The sequence below is a fragment of the Zosterops lateralis genome (assembly GCF_965231275.1).
Source record: "Zosterops lateralis genome assembly, chromosome: 8".
NCBI lineage: Eukaryota > Metazoa > Chordata > Aves > Passeriformes > Zosteropidae > Zosterops > Zosterops lateralis.
In genome coordinates, this window is record NC_139768.1 from 29,547,624 (window position 1) to 29,566,538 (window position 18,915).

Below are 18,915 nucleotides of genomic sequence, written 5' to 3' on the forward strand. Positions count from 1 at the left end.
CTGTTTGTTCTTTGAAAGCACTCATTTTCCTAAAGAAACAGACAACTTCTTTCCACAGCTCTCAGGCTCAGAGCTAAATATCTTCCATACTAACATTTTTTCCCCAACAACTGGTGTAGTGACTCCAGCAACTAAACTTCCCCTTCCTAGTCACTAGTACAGCCAATGTCAAGAGGGGGGTACTGTGTGGAACAAATCATACACCTGAGAGAGGCAAGTCGTTCAGTTCTTTCACTGTCTCTTTTAAATAAGGAACAAATTAAAAGCAAATGCTATTCACACCTATCAGTTCAATCAACCTAATGTTCCAAATGAAGAAGTCCCTCTCTTGGATCCTCTGCCAAAAAGACACAGTATGACATGGTCCAACAAACATGAATTTTTTTAAGACCTTCGATTTTCTATGCAAATAAACACTTTAATTTTTAGGAAAAACTGCATTTCAGGCAGCATTCTTAAGGGTGAATGGAGACAGCATAGGCCAAAAGCAATTTATGAGGATTTTTCCTCCAAATTCTTACTGCCATATCCATCACAAGGGAGGGAGCAGTGGTGAGTGCTCATGGTGCACAGGCAATAAACATGAGCAGGAATTGGCTGCTCCTCAAGGACAGCCCTGAGTATTTGCTCTTTTGGAATTAAACTCATATTCAAAGTGATGATAGGACAAAATAATTTAGCAGGGAGAAATCAGAGCACCCAGCAACCCAGACAGCCCCCAGCCCAGGGTGCTGGCAAGCCCACAAGTACTCATGTGTGATGAGGACCCTCTCCCCAAAACACATCCTGGGGAAGGCTTCCAACATACTTAAAAGTTCAGGGCTACTAACCTAATTTCTTTTCAGACTGGTGATTTGTGACTCACAGGCAGGTGTCTATTTTTAGAGATGGCTTCAGCAAGCTCCAAATGGAAGCACAACAGACTGTGGCCTCCAGCCACTTCAACAGCCCAGGCCCTGACATGGGTCCGGAAGCTTTGGCCAGTGCAGCTCAGGCACAAACTGTAACTGTTCAGTATTGTAATTACGTGTTCTAACCTATGGGTCCCCCATCACACAGGTTATTTTGAATTACAGAAGAAATGCCATGGTTTTGCACTGTTTTTCTTCTCCCTGCCTGCTCAAACACAAGTTGGAAGCCTTTCCCAAACCACTCCGTCACTGTGTCTTCCAGCACGAACTGTCTGATATGCTCTGAGTCAGCTCCATCTGAGGAGCCACAGCTGGCCTGGAGCTCAGCCAAAGACTTTTCCCTTCAGTTTTGTTGCACAATGTGATCTAAATACCCGGTCCCATCTAATTTGTTTCCTTCTGGGGTTTAAGGAAACTGTCTTCCACTTTGCAGGTCTCAAGTTAGGGAAACATCATAAGGTCAGGGTCCAAAACCAATTCAGACAGCAATACAAATAAACATCTATTGGAAAAAGAGACACAGTCGGGGGGAAGAAAAAAAAAAAAAAAAAAAAAAGGCAACAAACTTTTGTGACTAGACTATTGCTTTCATTCACATCATGCTCTGGAATTTAAGTTTCATCTGTTTCTATGAAAAATATGAATGAAGCAATGTATAACCAAAGAATGAATTCTTACCTGGTTGTGTGTCTTGCCTTCAGCTGGAGTTAGACCACAACACCGTGTAACCTTTTCTTCCTGTGATTTTGTCAAGATAGTCTTTTAGTAAAATTGGGTTAAAATTTTTTTGCTGGAGTGATGCTGAATTACTAAAATTCTTTAAGGTGAAGATTGCCAAGATGCTTGGAAGTCAGCTACAGCAGATACTGCATTAAGAAGCAGCCCAATATATATATATATTTTACTATCCTTATTTTTACTTCATCCTCACAGACAACATATCTTTGTAAAAGCCAGCATATTTCACTAATTTCTATTTTACAACTTTAAAAATCTGTAGCATGATCTAAAAATGAAATTTGATTATCCAGTGAGACAGAATTTTGAAAATAAATCATCTCTACTCAAGAGACACTGAAATATTAAGTTGCTAAATTAATTTTCTTCTTGGCTCAAATTTTGAGGAAAAAGGAGTTTTTTAAAGCATGCATGTATACTTTCCTAGCATTCTATCCATATTTTAGCAATGACTTATTTCTAGCATTTTGGCTGACAATATATGAATTATTGTTAGTTGCAAATTATATTAGAAAGAGAGAATCTATTATGTCATTCTCATAAAGGAACAAAAAATATACATTGTTTTAAATGGGTTCTGTGCTTGCAAGCATCCCTGGATTGACACCAAAATATTGAGTAGAAAACAAACAAAATGTTTGGCTGTGTCACACACATCCACTAAGAGACAAGTGCACCTCTCCCAAGGGGCAGAAACTCACATCTACCTAAAAAACAGGCAAAGAAATATCAGCTTGCTGCCATCACACCTTGTAGCCCAAACACAAGCAAAAACCAGAGGAGTATGTAAGACTGTGCTACACATCATCAGTGTTTCACAAGATTTTCAGGAGCCTCCTGACTCCTTGGGTCTTGCCCAGTCCACAGCTGCTCCATGCCCTGGTGGAGGGAGCAGGTTATGGGATCACACTCAGGGACCCACCAAAGGCACTGTGCACACTGTCCCTGAGCAGCATCCCAGGACAGAGGGCAGTTCCTCTCTGCCCTCCTGTAGGGGACCTCAATGACCACCATTAAATTACCTCTTTAGTGTATTTTGTGCACCTTTTCAAGAGGCCCTTTGGAGATTGTTAATCAATGGACAGATTTTTTTCCCTAAAACTGGTGTCAGTGGTGTGAGGAGCATAGCATTACCAAGAAGAGATGCTCTGATGGCTCTGAGCTCAACTAGCACCCTCTGTAACACCCTTCTGATGCAAGATGAAGGACACCACTGCAGCACACCTTCCCCACCCTGAACAACCTTGTCATGACCCATGTGGAGTTGGTGGGAGACCCCTGGCTTTGTAAAGACCACCTTTTGTCATAAGCCTGGTGACAGCCCTGGCAGGTGCAGGACAGAGGCTTCCTGCCTGTCCTGTTCTTCCTCCGCTACCTGATGTTGGCTGCCCTCAGAGAAGCCAGCAAGATCCTCTTTCTCCAAGGTAACACCTATACCCCAACTTCCATCCAACATAGATTTCCCACTGGTAACCAGAAAGTTAAGAAGGGCTAACAGAAATCATCTTAGCAGCAGTTTCAAAATCCAGCAGATTCCACACCAGGGTGGAGAATTCGTTTCAGTCTGACTGGTTCTCTTATTTATTTGTTTAAGGACTACTCCAGCAGCGAGCAGGGAGGAATTCCATTCCCATGTGGGAGTGTGATGCCAAGTTCCTCTGATTTGCAGCAAGTCACCAACATTTCCTGGTTCCCTCCATCCTGAAATGTTAGCAAAAAACCTATTCTATACCCCACAGCAAACAGCAAGATCTTGCATATCGCAAAGGAATAATTTAACTATGGGAAATAAATTTACCTTTTCATTGAAAATGCTGCTTTGAGTATAGCCAACTAAATGTATTTCCACATAAACTGGTGATAAATGGAGAGGAGGAACTTGCAAGGAGAAATGCCAATTTGCCTGTGCCCATATCAAAGCCGTTGCTACTTGAAAGCATTAGAGCAGCAGCATGCGCAGAAACGCATTGTTCAAATGGAGTTCCTGTTGCAAAAATAAAAGCTTGCACATGGTGAAAATGAGGTATAAAGTCTTACATTCTCTTCCTCATTAGCACAGTGGGACAGTAATATCAGAGGTGTTAACTGGCAGGTGTGTTCATACAGAATTGCTTGTTCCTGTTGTATGGTGTAGCAGAGAATAGAAATCAGGTTTAAAAGTGAACATGTACCAGGTCTCTTTTCACCCAGGCTGGGCCCTATGGCCATAATTTATTACTGTGGATAAAACATATCATTCAATAGCACTGTATAACCTTTTTCATGCATTTTAACTCTTGTAGAGGTACAATATGATTTCTAGAGGTCAAGTCCTCAGAATAAGAGGCAGGGCTGAGAAGCAGCATGTTCAGTGTAGGCAGTGGCAGCAAGCACCCACATACAGCAGCCCTGGCTCATGCTCCCAGGGCTCCCTAACATCCCCAGTCTGCACTGAAAGGATGTGTGGTGCTGCCAGACCTCTCTACCCCAACGGCAGATATAAGGCAAGAAGGAGTTTTTAAGAGGCTCCTGGTGACATCTCCAGGATTGCAGGTGTTTAAAACCTTAGCATGCAAAGGCTCCAACACATCTAGGAGCATCTGCTGCAATCTATGGAGATGATCCCAGTGATCTCATTGGTTTCAGTAGCCTGTCTCAAGGGTTGACCTATTTGTTTCTCTGTGGATAAATAATTTTTCAGACACCTCATAAAACACAAATCCATCTTCTCTACACATAGAAGTCTAGAGTTGACTAATTTATAAAAACAGCAAGAAATTACCAAGTCCAGTGATGAACCTTAGAAATAATCAACTGCACTGACTGCAGCTTTTCCTCTGTCACCCATTTGTGCCCAATATGTGATTACTACAGCTAGCAAACACCAACTTTGTAGATGCTTCCATGCCCAGGCTCTTTTCAAATTATATTCCTTACAATAAAATCCTTTTTGTTCTTTGTTCCTTTCTTAATTTTTTTCCTCTACACAGGAAATAACCTACAATATTTTTTGAATGAATCAAAGGATATTGTTCCTATAATCTATGTGAGATCATCATGCAGGGGCTGGAGTGCTTTACCCTGGAGCCCTTTTGCTGCTTTTGGTGGGGTTGTCTTTTTTTGGTTTATCTTTTCTGTAGTTGTTTTGATTTGGGGTTTTGTTCGTTTGTTTGTTTGTTGGGGTCTTTGTTTTTGTTTTCCTGCTGTTGTTGCAGACCTGTGCCATGAACCAGGTCTTAAGATAGCATAAAGGAAATTGTTGCCAAATTGGCTAGTCCTTACTCCAGCATTAGAACAGAATCTGATTCCAAAGTTTTAAATTAAATTCATGGATACAGGAGACACTGCCCAGGATTCCTACACACCAGGACTGGAGTGATTTGATGCAGCAGGATGTCACCCACTGTCAGCCAGCTCCTGCCCTGGCTGAGATCGGTTACTGCTCCCAACAGGAACTGAACTGGACTCTTCACTCTCTCCGTCACATTTTGGCTCAATAAAGAGTTTTTCAGTCAGGGTGGGATGGGAAAAATGAAAAGCCTTTTAGGAATGGCACATCCTGAATTTCCAAAAGCTGTCTAGGTCAGCCCAGAGTCTAGCCAGCTGGTGCACTCATCCCCAGTATTTACACTGACAGTGGAACAGCTGCAGACAATTACATTGCTGACCCTCTCCCGGTGAGGCCCTGCAATGCAGGATACTGCCATTCACACTGCTCAGTGCAGCACCTACTGCTCACTTCCCATGGAAAACATCCACATCAAACTTACTTCATTAGAGCTAACTGGCACCCAACTGAATTCTTTTAAAAGGTGTTCTTTGCAATATCTGTCATCTCAAAGGATGTCTACCATGAGGAAACATCTGTCTTCTCTGTGGGTTGAAGGTAAAGGTTTTCTACTTCCACATTATATATGTGCACCAGAGAGAGTCAGAGCAGAGTAAAACAAGGGCTCAAAATTGTAGTGTGCTATTGACCAAGCTGTCAGTTCCAGTTCCAAGGCCTCCCACCCATATTCACATTTTTCCCACCATCCCCATCTGTCCAAAAGCATCCCCCAAGCCAGTGCCCACTCCCACTACATCATTTATCCAAACCAAAACTCCAACCTCACGTCACACCCACACACTGAGTTCTCTGCCTCCTCCCTTATTCCCAACCTAGACCTGTGTTACCAACCCAGAGTCCCTCAGTTGATCTCAGCACAGCCTGGCTTTCAATGTCAAGACTTGCTCCTGCCCTGTTCCTGGCTGGGAAGCTCACAGCTTGCCATGGTGCTCACAAGTGGAGTTTCAGGTAGGAACAATCACTTCTCACAACCACACAACACTGGAAAGGAAAGCCCCTGCACATCACAGCATTTACACAACTCACCGAGAGCCAGGCCTGACATCCATCTATGATCTCTACCTCCCTCCTCTACTACTTTAGTTCTGCAAGGCAAGGAAAATATTGTCATGAATTCCCTCAGCAAGAGTAGATCCCAGACTGACATAGAAAGGATTGCTATCACCTCACAATAATCCTGACACAGGGAGTATACAGGAAGATTGTTTAGGAACAGAAACATCAAGAGGAAAACAGAAACCAGCAACCTGGCTGGTGTGACAGAAGGCATCAAATGCCAAATCTCTTCATATTTACAGACTTATGCAGTTTATGGGCTAACCAAATGCTTCACAAAGAGAAAAAAAAAATCTATAGCCCTTGAGACTAATGGAAAGAATGACTGGACCACAACAGCCAAGCCACACTCTAGTCTCTTTGATCTTATATTAGGATCTTTCCTTCTCTCACATACAGACTTTCAAAGTAACACTTTAGATCTAAACTCTCACACACAAAGAAAGCCTGAAACACGAGCAGATAAAAATACATGGAGTTGAACAGTACAACAGCCCTGGACTTTGGCTGAGCCAGCAGTCAGGCAGCCTAAATTTTGCTCTATTCTTTGATGGGTTGTGAAGAGATACTCATACATGTCTTGTTCATTGTCCTTCCTGATACAGGCTTGAGTAATTAAAGAGAAACAGCATATAAAACAACTCTGGCTACTCTGGTGGCTGATTTGAAAAGTTTTACTCCCAGGAATTTGTTAATTGAGAAAGCAGATTAGAAAAAAGTAGCAAGAAATATGACTGTAATCTCTCTGAGACTAGAAAATGTGTTCCAGTGACTAATAAGTAACAGGAAGAAACTTTACCTTTCCATTTACACTTGCATTTCCAGTTATATAGTTACAGAGGAAATTATTAGGAGGATTTTTTTATTAATAGACTCTCAAAGGAGAAGAGAGAAAACAAGAACATAGAGTTTGAAGCAAGGATAAAATACAGACAGTGCTCAGGAAAAGATGCTAGCTTGTAAATGGCAGAAGGAGAGACCAAGATCACAGCTCACTGTCCTCTACCACTGGATGGGACTCTGCTGTAAATTGTTATTCCCTTTTGAGGACACTGTAAAGTTACCAGCAGACCTGCATGGTAAGAGAGCTGTGTAACACTCAGGTCACACCTGCTGGAGTCACCCTTTAGCCTTAACTTTCCTGAACTCTCCCCCAGGTCTTTGCAAGGACCTGGACCACTGCTCATAATTATCCAAATTATACAAATCTCCTCTTAAAACAATAGACATCTTACCAAAATATCCCTGTAACAAGTAGTAAGTGCCCCGGCAAATTAGCTCATTCTGGTACTAAAATAGCCAAATACAAAACCACAAAACCCAACAAAACCCTTTGTTTAACTGAGGAAAAATACTGTTGTGAGTGCTTGGGAGTCTGAGTTGTGCTCAGGGCTTCTTGGAGCTACAGCTGCTCCCAGTGAATTATCCATCACCAAACTCCAGTGGAGAGAGTGTGAAACTCACAGCAGTGGGTCAGCAGTGTACAGTGTGACACAGAGACAGAGTGGTGGAGTGGATCCTTCAAGCACAGCTTGTGTGTTCAGTGTCAATACCTTACATGAACTACATGGCACACTGTCCCTAAGCCTGGCAGGAGAAGGGGAAAAGAGGAAAAAGCTACTCTGTAATTCTTTTTTAAAAGAATTATTAATTTAATGAAATAGATTGAAAAGGATAAATGTCAGAGTTTCGCATGTTGGCAAAGTGAAAGCAGTTTCTAGACTGCCTGTTTGAATCAAAACACATGTCTAGTTTTGGTATGAGTGGAAAGAACAACTGATCTGTCACTCAGTAGATTATTGTGGTACTTTACTATTGATATTGGGATTTTACCTGCCAGTGCTGGACTGTTCAGGTCCTGCTGCTCATGAGGTTTGGGCTTTTGCATGCATTAAGAGAGAGACCTGCTGAGTCCTGATTATTTCCAGCTTTTACTTCCCAAAATAAATGGCAGCAAGATCAATATTGCTTGGCTTGACACTCGTAAATTATTTTCAGGCTTTAGTTTGCTGTTCGGGCTTTGCATTGAGGATAGAAAAATACAAACAGGTAGAAGAAAAGAGACCATAGCCTTTCAAGGCACCACAAGCCAGGAGGCAAGACAGATGAGACTGTCAGTATCCTGGACAATGGGTTTGGGCTGTAAAACTTTTTTGACTGCTTGCAGAAATGCTCTAGGATGGGGGGCGGGGGGGGGGGCAGAATTCAATACAGAAAATTGAAAGATGCTTCTGTCAGACAGGAAGAGTCAGGTTCACAGCTAAGGGAGGAAAACAACTTGTCCAGGCAGAAGCTATGCAGATGGATGGGTCACCAGGGTAACCAGGAGTCAGTTGCACCACGGTATTGAAGAGTGAAACACAGGACTGGCATGAATAGACTGACCTAGAAGCCTCCACTGCTCATGAAGTCACACATCCAGTGCACACAGCCCTGCTCCCAAGTCCCCTCTCATGCCTGTTTCCTGGCTAGGCACTGCACCTGACAAGATATGAGAATGACTGGAAAGAATACAGGGAACAAGAAAAATGTTTGGACTGTTTTCTGGCCTTTCAATCAAGGAAGAGAAGGAAGATGATGAGATTATTCATCTAAAGAAGCAAAAACTGGGGAACTCATCAAAACAGTTACGGATATGTAAAGTTTGTGCCTTGGAGGAAAGAAATAATCTACTTTCTAATGTCCATAATATTCAGAAGAGTGTAGGAAGTGATGAGTTTATTGCACAGCTGAGAAGATGTGGTTCAGGCATGAGATAAAAAGGTGAAGGGGAAGAACACCTAGAGCTTGCATTGGGAAAATGTAAAGTTTCTAGCATCCAGGAAAAGCATCCTTTAGAAAGGAGAGGTAGTGCTGATCCTACCTTTGTCCGAGACCTTTTTCAGGTCTGCCTAGCTCCACAACAGCACAGGAATGGTCTTTCTTGGCCTCTGATGAGCCATGCCACTCTGGACTGTCATACTCACAGAAACAGGGAGTGAACTGGAACAGTGCAAAGAGTTCCAGCACACACTGGGAACACCAAACTTTCTTTTATGAGAAGAATAACATATGGAACGAGGGCATAATTTAAACTCGAGGAAAGGAAATAGTGCCTTTACTGGCAAAAGTAGCATTTGCCTGCATGGTCAGCCTGGAAGTTTTTACAGCAAGTTATCATCTAATTCCATCCTGCACTATAAAATGGAGCTGCTTGTTTAGCAATCACAGCAGCTCATCTCCTACAAGAATGGGGTAGTCCTGGAGTGACATGCAGTAATGGAAACACAGACCATGACTTGTCCAGCTCTGAGACAGATGGGGGCTGTACTCACCTTCTCCCCACAGAGACACACAATTAACAGACTGGACACCTATGGCTAGAGAGAAACTTTTAAAAGTATCTTCTGTCAAGAGATTAAACTTTCTTCTAAAAAATATTTTCTAGGCATAACAAAAATACACATGTATTACTTTTAAAAAGTTGCCACACCACAAACCCCTAAAAAGTGGGAGACCTGCTGCTGTTTGAGAAGGAAAAGGAGAGTCCATTTTAGAATTTTTTTTAATTGGCATGCAAGTCATTTGGAGCCTTTTTGGATCTTGGCCTTAAAATACCAAGCCCCCCTTCCCCTTTTGGTAGGATATGTACAGTAGGAACAGAACCCAACTGAGACTCAACATCAGCACTAGCCCCAGGAGATACCTCTTGGCTCTCAGAAGAGCCTTTTCTCTGCATACCTGCCCAGCATTTACAAGAGACAGGCATTTCCACCACAGACTTTCACAGCAGCACAAGGTTCCCACTCTGGTTTTGATCTAAAGATGTTCACACCTTTCCCACGCAGTCCACTTTGATGTCTTTTAAATATAACCTGAGCTTGCACTTGCCAAAAGAACAAACATAGCCTTGTTTTCATTTATATTTTAGTTGTGAAGTACTTAGTTCAGAATCGTTTGCATAATGATTTAGCAAGAGGTGAGTGTCAGCAACAAGAGAAATATTGAACACATTAAACGTATGTATTATTGTCTTGCACAGAGAAATTTACCTTAGTAAAATTCTGTGTTGTTTTGAACAAAAAAGAGCTGAATCACAACCTCTTAGAGTGTTATCTTCTACACAGTTCCCTAAACAGTTTGTTTTCCTACAGTATGAGCTCTGAGAAAGCTAGAAATGGTTTAATTACTATTCTGCACTCATCTGGGCTAAAAGTGAGACAGTGAGTGACCCTGGAGATTGACAGCAGCCAGCACAACTGGATCCACTGCTGTGCATCAGGTTTAGTGACCATCTGCCCCTGTGTGTTAGACCAGCGCCTCTCCTTACATGGGCAACCTGTTACACCCCTTACAGACTAGAGGATTCTGCATGTAGGAAGAAGTTATTTAGAAAGTGCCACAAGACGTATCCACGGCACTTGGGCACTTTGTGTCATTATAGAGATACAGACTTTAATTAAAAAAAAAAAAAAAAAAAAAAAAAAAAAAAAAAACCAAACAAAAAAAAACAACCACCCCACACACACCCACACACAAAAAAAAAAAGTTTAAAAAACAAACAAACAAAAAAAACCAACAACCACAAACATCTCAAGTGTGTCACCAAGACAGCAAGGAGGTGCAGCCAGCAGCAATGGGAATGCCTGGTCCACTGCTGTTGTTAGTTCCATTTGTCCCTTTAGAAATGGTTCTGCCTGCAGTGTGTGTGGTCTTATCCTTAACCCTTTTCTAAAAAAGCATAAGCGCTTTGTATTTGAAAAATGAAAAAGCACTAACATAACAAAGCTGTGTTAATATTAGAAGGAGCTGTGCATCACTGGTTCACATTGAATGGATATCAGCATTATGTTCACTGGTGCTAGGATACCATGGTGATGGGCCCTGAAGAATTACCAAAAATAGATTAAATGCATGTGGCAAGTGATAATAAGCACAAAATGTTTTCCATACAGTAAAAATGCCTCAGAAAAGCAGAATAACACATTCTATAAATCAGCTCAAAGAATCAACGACGTCCAGGCAGAATACTTGGGTATCTGAATGCATAGTCAGAGCTGAACTCCTAAGTCCAAAATTGCCAAGAAACCAAATTTGGCAATAGTGTCTGCACCAAGAGAAATTCAGACCAAGGAGACTGGCACAGAATCTGCTGTTGCTAGCAAAAATGTATGAAAGGAGCTGAGAGGTTTGTATTTAAATAAGAGACATTAATCACTGGGTAACACCTACCACAGTGACTGTGTCTTCCCAAGCTGTTGGAGTCTCATCCCTTTTTGGATTGAGTCAATCAAAATATTAAAAATGTCATTCTTTGAAGCTGTTCTGAGCCAGGCTGCTGTATAAAACAAATCACTCGAAAGCGTCTCACTGAAGCTGCCCACTGATTCATCAGGGTGCTCACACACAGAATTAAAGACACTTGCAAGCAACCAGAAGCTCTTGTGTGGGTATGACAGGACACAGTGCACCCCATTTTCTCACTAACAACCGCTGTGCTGCATTACCACAAAGGGGGTGACATCAAAAGGACAAGCAATGTCTGAGGTGACACCGCTACTCGCTTACAACTGTCAGCAGCACTGGGCTCAAACCATTCCTTATGGAGAAATATGAACAGCAAAGCCATTTGTTTATGAAAACAGCTACCTAAAGCCACATCGAAAATTCATTAACTGGGATGATTTACCAAGGCTACTCACTGTATGTAGACACATACAAATATTGAGGTTACTGCTCCAGATATTAGGCCACTCTCAACTCAAAGTGACAAGATTTTCTGATGGAAAATTTCTCTATGCTTTAGAGCTTGGAAGAGCTCCCACACCAAAGGGAACAGGTACCAGAAAGCAGCTGGGAAGGAATATCCCACTGCATAGCAACATACCAAAAGTATTCAGGGGAAAGCAGGCAGACCATGCTGGAGGAAAAGATACCAAAGGCAGGCATTTGAGGAAGAACATGTCACAGGTTTCCATGGCTTTGGAACACTGGAGTTAATGCAAAATCCTCAGTGCCCATCAGCCAGAGTAGATCTTTCAAGTGAGACAACAGCAGCAGAGTCCTCCCGAGGTTGGCAGGATTTTTCAGCGTGCAGGGGCAACAGAGATATCTAATTGCAAAGTCTGTTACTAGGTGACACACCAAGTCCTGACAAACTATAATGGATGGTATTTGATATATCAGTCTATGCAGCAAACTGCACAAAAAAATCCACTTTCACCAGCTTCACTCTGTTTTCTTTGATGACTGAGACACAGGGCCCCCAGAATATACATGCCAAGAGAAATCCTCTGGAGACCAGAAGGACAAGGATTCAAAACTTCATAGCCCTTACATTTTCTGTAGGAAGTGAAGAAACATGAAAACTGCTAAGATATAGTCATAGAATCATTTATGTGGGAAAATACTTTAAGACCACTGAGTCCAGCCATTGTCCACTCCATGGCTGCCAAACCCACCAAATAAAACATGCCTCTAAGCACCATATCTACGAATCTTTTAAATACCTCCAGGGATTGCAACTCCATCACTTCCCTGGATAGCCTACTCCAGTTTCTTGGGAAGAAATTTTTCATACTATCCAAATGAAATCCCTCCTGGTACAACTTGAGGCCATTTCCTCTTATCCTATTGCTTGTTGTTTGGGAGAAGAGACACAGACACACCCTCACACACACACACACTCTGGCTATAATCTCCTTCCAGGTACTTGTAGAGAACCATGAGGTTCCCCCTGAGCCTCCTTTTCTCCAGGCTAACCACCCCCAGCTCCCTCAGTCACTCCTCATCACATCTGTGCTCCAGACCCTTTCCAGCCTTGCCCTTTTCTGGACACACTCCAGCCCCTCAATGTCTTTCTTGTCTCAAAGGACGCAGAGCTGAACACAGATCTGGGATGTCTCACCAGTGCTGGGTACAGGGGACAATCAGTGACCTGGTCCTGCTGGCCACACTGTTTCTGATACAAGCCAGGATGACACTGACCTTTTTGGCCACCTGAGCACACTCTGGCTCATGTTGAGCCACTGTCAAACAGCACCCCGAGGCCCTTTTTCAGGCACTCTTTCCCCAGCCTGTAACAAGGCATAGGACTGTTGTGACCCTAGGGCAGGACCCCTTCACCTTGTTAAGCCTCACACAAGTGACCTCAAGATCCTCAGTCCAGTCTCTGTGAAGAACTTTTCTACCCTCAAGCAAATCAACACTCCCATCCAACCTGGTGTCATCTACAAACTCAGTGAGAGTTTTCTTGATTGTTCTTGACTGTCCTTGATTGAGAGTGTCCAGATGACTAATATTCTTCCTCCAAAATGATTTCCATCTCCTGCTAGTGAACAGGACAAGAGACTCAAGGATGTGTAGCAAAAACAAAACCCTAAAACACTCCCAAAATCCTGGGAATCATTTGGGAAATTAATTTTTCCCAGTAAACACATGTTTTACGTACCTTTTTGGAGCAAGAAAACATTAGAAGTATAAGTATCTCCACTCTCCAAACAAGAGAGTCCTTTGCTTAAGCACTTCAGCTTTTAGCTAGAAGAAACATGTTTTACTTGCTTTTTAAGCAATTTAAACCCAAAAATTGATTGGGATAACACAGGAAATCTTCTGTACAGTTTATAGATCCCACTTGGTCCTGGGGATATGGGCTCTCTCTCATCAGCTTTCAGACCTCAAAGACATGAGGTAAGAGGAATGAAACAAGTGTGACATCTTAGATCTTGTGGCCACCAGAGAGCTGCTGAGCTTGGCCTGGTTCAGCAAGGCTCAGAGGACCCCTACAACAGCAAATCCCACTGTGATAGTGGCCTTAGTGGGGTAAAAGTGCAATCTGGATACCTTTGGGCCTGGCCCAGGCCACAGGAGCTCCTGGGTGACCTCTTAAACCAGTTTCACGGTCCCTTAATAGTACAGGAATAGCAGAATAAAGGCAGGATGTACAGACACAAGAAAAATTATACTAGAAATATATGTACTGTATTAAAGGCAAGAAATGAGCAAAGGGGTAGGTTTGAGTTGACTGTTCATCGCCATTTCAGCTATAATAAAAACCACAGTATAAAGTACAAAACATTAACTATTGCTTGATGTAGCACCCACTTACAAGCCTTTTGTGCCTGCAGGTAACCTTTGTGTGCTGCCATGCTGAAGGTCTCTTCACAGAATTGATGTTTTCGTAGCACAGTAAGTGCAACATCGAGAGCAAGCATCCAACACATTGTGAGAGAGTCCTCCTCAGAGCAGCTAATGGGGCCATGCCAAGCAACTGTGTTTCCAAAAGACCAGAAAGACAGGGGGGATAGAGGGTAACCACAGCACAGAGCTACAGAAACACAGACATATTTATGATAAGATCTGAAGGGGATGTCTGACTTCTGCTTTGTAATTCCACAGTGCTTGGGCCTAATGTGCTCCACATAGTGCTTGAGAAAGCAGACCTGGCACTTTCTTGATCACAAAATACTGTTCTGAAATGACAGGACTCATTTCACTTTTTCATAGCCTTCAGGAACATAAAAGATTTCACATGCAAATCATGGTATTTAACATGAGAATTAAATTTGGAGACAGTAATACAAGAAAAATAAATCTGAAATCAGTACGGTACTACCAACCTCACACTACTTTAAAACTTAGCAAACCCAAAATTTCAAGCTAGCTAGAAGAGTGCTTTGCAGTAGAGAATTTAGATCACTAAATTGGCTGTTATTTATCAGCCAGACCTCATATGCTCACTTTAAGTATCCGATGTCTTCGTAGAGCTTTCTAGGACTCTCCCTTGACTGGTCTGGCTGTATACAGATTTGAGAGGCTTCAGGGTCCTGACAAATTGTTTCCTTATTGAAAGGAAAGACCTGCACTGACAGGACTTGATATTGAGGAAGTAACTGGAAAAGAAGGGCTATCAAGCAAAGGGCTTGCAAGAGAAATTCTGCTACCAACTTCCCAGTAGCAGCCCCTCTCTGTTGTCCAGAGCAACTTAACCACAACCTAAAACTTTCAGAAGGTTTCTTTTCCTTCTAGCATACCAAATTCCTCAACACTAAGAGATCCAAAAGTAAGGAACAGTCTAAGTCAGAGCTATTGTATGTACAAGCAGGAGACAAAATGTAATCCTTTGGGCATTACTGTCCTGGTCCTCCAGGTGAAAAGAGCACGTCCTTTGCATCCAGAGGAGGAGAGTTGTTGGAGTCCAGGGCATCCCTCTGCGCGCCCTGGGAAGTCACAGACCATGATATAGAGGCCTGGGACCTGAGAAAGAGGGTCTGGGGTCTGTGCAGGGGGGTTTGCCTGGCACAGAGCCCAGGAAGACACAGGCTTTGATTTTGGTCCATGAGAAAAACATCTAACAGAGAGCAGAATTGCAAGTCACAAATGTGTGACAGAGAGTAGTGTAGTTATCACCATGTGAAAGATTTTGTAGTTTTGGATTTTTAGAATGTAGATGCAAAGGGACAAGAGGGAGATTTTCAGGCAGTGCCCTGGGTTCTTCTTCTTCTCCCTTGGCATCCATCTTCTGCAGTGACGTGGGCACAAAGTACTTTCAGTGGATTGGGTCAAAGTAGAAATGACTCCATTGGTACAGGTGATAGACATTGGTATGAAATGGTAAATAATAACCACGTAGTTTTCTGTATAAAAGCAGAGTGACCTCCCATCACGGGGGGAGTCACATCGTGTCCGAGCTGCTGTGAGCACCTTGGCCGGACACAGAGAATTGTAAGATAAGAACTAATAAACAACACGAGAAACCAAGAAAATCAAGACCTTGAGCTCCCATCATTCTCACGCCAAACACCGAGCACAGAGACACGGACTCAGAGACAGAGTCGGACTCAAAACCTTCCGAGTTCAGGCGGGAAAAACACTCCCTCCGAGCCCACCAGAACCACCAGCCTTAGAATCTCGGGAGAAAAGAACCATAAAACCCGAGAGAGAGTCTCCAGGCGGGCGCGGCTCCGGAGGCCGGGCCCGTTCCCGGGGCCGAGAGGGGGCGCCGGAGCCCCAGGCAGCTCAAAGGGCCCGTCCGGGATGTGCCCGGCCCGGGCAGGTGCGCTCACAGTGCCGGGGACAACCCTCTGCAATCCTGCTCATGGGAAAGGGGAAGTCGGAGAAGCGCCTTAACTTTTTTTTTTTTTTTTTTTTTTTTTTTTTTTTTTTTTTTAAAGTATATACACAAGCATCTTTCAGGGCTTTGAAGGGCTGAATTCTCATAGGAAATTGCACAGATTGTAAAAAAAAGGAAAAGAAAAAAAGCCCTGAAGATGTATGGGACAAGAAAACAAAAAAGCAATTTTCAAAGCACAGTCGTTCACTGTGTGTTTATATCTAGTCTAGAGACACTGAAAACAGCTTCAAACAATTCTCTTGCCTAACACACACTCCTAGAGGAGAGCTCTGCCTGCCAACAGCTTCTCCCTTCAGCCACCAGGAATCAGAGAAGGCAGCTCCACAGCCCAGGGACATCACATCCCAAAAAGTGATATGAACATCCATATGGAGACAAGGAATGCTCCACAAAAGTAGAGATTTCCAAGCCTCATTGGAGATTTTATGAAAGATTCACCTTTTCTGTTGGGTTGGCCTCTTCAGTTTCAAATCAAGCAAATTAAACTAGTTTATATTTTATAGCACTGAGAAGCATTCCTCATTCCTCATGCAAGTAATTACTGTAGACTTCCCTTGAGCACAGCTAAAAGACAGTTGAATGGAGTCCTCCTGCAAGCTAAAGAGAAGTCTGGTCCCTGTGCACAGATATCACTTGTTCTTAGTATTTCCACATGAAAAGCAGCTTGTTTTGCTCTGCTATTTTGTCATTAGGTGTTCTCCTGAATATAGGTCACAAAGGCACAAATACACTTCATATTGGCAAATACTGCACAGCTGACCTGAGGGCCAATTTCAGTACCCTATAATAACTCTTTCTACTTTTTTTTTTTTTTTTTTTCCCCAGAAACCTCCTCAAATCACAGCCTAAACAAAATATTGTGATGACTTCCAAGTAATTTTGGCCTGAAATATATTGCTGAGGTGATTGCTGTTTTATTGCTGTTCAGAGCCAGGTCAGTTTTACAATTCCATTAAAAAAATCAAGGTTAATTATAGGTTTTGTCCCCAAAACAGAACATATAGGACAAAAAATTATGGACTGATGTTAAATATTCCCAAGGTGGATCTCAGCACCTGCAGTCTCACTCATCTTCTCATTCTCCAGACCAAGACATAAAAGATCTAGTCTGATTCCAGATTAGACATGGTGCAAGAGTTTTGTTTAGGAGAACCATGAACTTTACCATATTTTCTATGTCCCCACTGGAAAAGTGGAGGACTGTGTCAGTGGATTTTCCCCTCACATTTTTGGTCTGACACATATTTCTAATTCATTGTCTACATGAGCATGAGGAATCTCAGAAACAGAGGCTGCAAGAACACAGTCAGCTTGACAGCTCTCAGTAAATTCAAACATGAGCTCCAGTTGGGCCTCAGCTGTACACCTCATCTACCAGGGTAGTATTCAGGGTTTCTACAGCAAGTAACAGACAAGCTGCACATCTGAAATCATTCCTGAGCTTCACATATCCTGAAGAGATCTCCTCAGAGAAATAATAGCCTACTCCACAAACCTGCTGAGCACAGATACTTTCCCAGCCTGTGGGCCTGCTGTGCTAAGACAGAAATTGAAAGGATCATACAAAGCTGATGGTAGCCTTGAATAGACTAAAATACATTTAACTTAATTTTGGCCCCTATCTATTGTCAGTCTCCCAGATTCACATCTCCTGATTACATTCAGCAAAGCCATGATTATTACTCCAAGGCTTTAGAAGCAAGCTAAATTTTCCAGTAAAAATGGGCTCCTAATTCATATCCTACACAAGAGTTCAGCAGAAAAGAAACTACACAACTCAAATTATTAAGTAATTATTAAATAATTTTCCCAATCTAGGATGTTGGCTCAGGACCATCACCATCACAAATTCAAAGGACTTCTTAAATGTGGAAGTTCCCAGGGTGCTGTTCAGAGGTGTAGGATTAGAACTCTCCAGAAGAAAAGATAAATAGTCAGTACTACACAGTACTGGAATATCTGGGAGTTAAATAGATGTAAATCAAGATTCTGGATTCTTAACTTTGACAAGTAGGTAATTTTGCTCTGTTGTCCAAACTAAAAGGCTCCATAGGTCAGAAGGCACAGTCAGGACTACACATAGATTTTACTCCTTCAATTAGGGGTGGTCAAGGAGTGCCCCTTTGGTGTGATGAAACACCCTCCCTGTTCCTAGCTGCCCCAACCCTGAGCCAAAGCTCCCTGCTGGGCCAGCCTCTAGACTGGAGGCTGCAGCAGCAGGAGGATTTCACTCTAAGCTCCAGGGAAGATCTCAGGGCTTGCTGACAATCGTCAGGAGTAAACATCAACCACTGCTTCTTAGCCTTGAGGTAGGGGAATCTTGTAATAGCAAGGCCAGGGGGCAGAATTCAAACAATTTCCACACAAGTGGGCCTTGTCACTGTCTTACTCATTGTCCCAGCTATGGAGGACCCAAAGACAAAGGCCAGGTTGCTCCCAATCTTCCAGCCAACTTTTATTCTAACTTTATTCATGGACCATATCCAGCCCAGACTAAACAAAACTCAATCAATCTCTGCTGGTAGCAGAGTTTCTTATAGCAGTGCAGGCTCAGGAAGATAACTGCAGAGGAAGGGAGGATGTTAAGAGGTTTGATCTGGAGTAGAAAAGTACCACTGAGGGGAAAAAACTGGCAGGGGAATGATCTCAGTATTTCCCAGGCATTATCAGCAGGCATAGATGTTACCAGTAGGAATGAAAAGGAAAGTAAGATTTGGTCCAGGACATGTATGAAAGGGAAACCCAATGGATAAGAGGATGGAAAGGAACAG